The sequence below is a fragment of the Otolemur garnettii genome, unplaced genomic scaffold (genome assembly GCF_000181295.1).
Source record: "Otolemur garnettii isolate 467f Iridium unplaced genomic scaffold, OtoGar3 scaffold00244, whole genome shotgun sequence".
Classification (NCBI taxonomy): Eukaryota; Metazoa; Chordata; class Mammalia; order Primates; family Galagidae; genus Otolemur; species Otolemur garnettii.
Window position 1 is genome coordinate 1028684 of NW_003852639.1, and position 1664 is coordinate 1030347.

General features: G+C 50.4%; 1 pseudogene; it reads left to right on the forward strand.

Moving 5' to 3' along the window:
• The window catches only part of LOC100963800, an 18751-nt pseudogene extending 17467 nt beyond the window's left edge, over positions 1 to 1284 (forward strand).
• Positions 1285 to 1664: the final 380 nt, after the last annotated feature.

Sequence of the window (1664 nt, forward strand, 5' to 3'; positions counted from 1 at the left end):
GTGGGCACCTATAGTCCCAGCTACTTGGGAGACTGAGACAAGAGAATCGCTTAAGCCCAGGAGTTTGAGGTTGCTGTGAGCTGTGACACCACATCTCTCTACCAAAGGCAACATAGTGAGACTCTGTCTCAAAAAAAATAAAGAAAGAAAAGAAAATCAGCAACTTGGGTGGCTCCTGTCTCTCAGTGAGTAGGGCACCCTGCTTGGGAGCAGCCTGTGCAGCGCCATGAGCTGCAGGGCAACGAGTCCACCCTCTTCCGAGCTACTTCCCACGTGGCCGCAAGTACCAGGAAGGTGGCTGGAGTCAGCCTTTCACAAGACCTCCCCAGGCACCCCAGCTGCTATTCAAGAAACTCTACCACCCAGGAGCAGTGGCTCATATCCATAATCCTAGCACTCTGGGAGGCCAAGGCAAGTGGATTGCCTGAGCTCACAGGTTTGAGAATAGCCTGAGCCACAGCGAGACCCTGTCTCTAAAAGTAGCTGGGTGTTGTATCAGGCACCTGTTGTGTCACAGCTACTCAGGAGGCTAAGGCAAGAGGATCACTTGAACCCAAGAGTTTAAGGTTGCTGTGAGCTGTGATGCCACCACACTCTACCAAGGGTGATAAAGTGAAACTCTGTCTCCAAAAAAAAAAGAAACGAAATAAAATAATAAGAAGAAACTCTACCAAGTGAAGAACATCTATGCCACAGAGCAGGTGCTGAGCTGGAACAGCTGCAGGGAACTGCTTCACCCTGGACCTGGGCCAGAACATCTTCCCCTGGCATGGTGTAAAGCTCAATATCCTGAAACACAGGGAGGCAAGGGACCTGGTGCTGGCCACCTGGGACAGTGAGCCACAGGACAAAGCCCAGGTGGAGATTGTCACTGATGGGGAGGAGCCCGCTGAAATGATCCAGGTCCTAGGCCCCAAGCCTGCTCTGAAGGAGGGCAATCCTGAGGAAGACCTCACAGCTGACCAGATAAATACCCAGGCTTCAGCTCTGTATAAGGTCTCTGATGCCACCAGAGAGACGAACCTCACCAAGGTGGCCAACTCCAGCCCCTTTGCCCTCGAGCTGTTGGTACCTAATGGCCATTTCCTGCTACTTAATGGGCTCTGTGGCAAGATCTACATCTGGAAGGGGTGAAAAGCTAACAAGAAGGAGCAGCAGGCAGCCCTCCAAATGGCCAAGGGCTTCATTTCCTGCTTGTAGTATGCCCCAAACAATCAGGTAGAGATTCTGCCCCAGGACCATGAGAGTCCTATTTTCAAGCAATTCTTCAAATGCTTAAAATGAGGGTGCGCATCTTCCTGCCCACTGCTCCCCCTACCTGCCTGCTGCTTTTTCCTCCTCTGGCAACTGGGCAGTGCTGTTGGCCCCCTGCAGACGAGTGCTTTCCCCAGCCCTCTCTGAGCTAATGAGAAAAATATAGTTATTATTTTTGCCTCCTAGCTAGTCTCCTTGCATCTATTCTGCCCCTCTCTATCCCCTTTCCCAAATGCAAATCTGATTATGTCACATGGACACATGCACGCCACACACACACACACACACACACACACACACACATTCACATTGCTAAAAAAAAAAAAAAAAAAAAAAAGCATTCAGTGGTTTCCTGCCTTGGAGCCTTTGAACATGATAGTCTCCTTCTATCTGAGAAGTTCTTCTCCCTT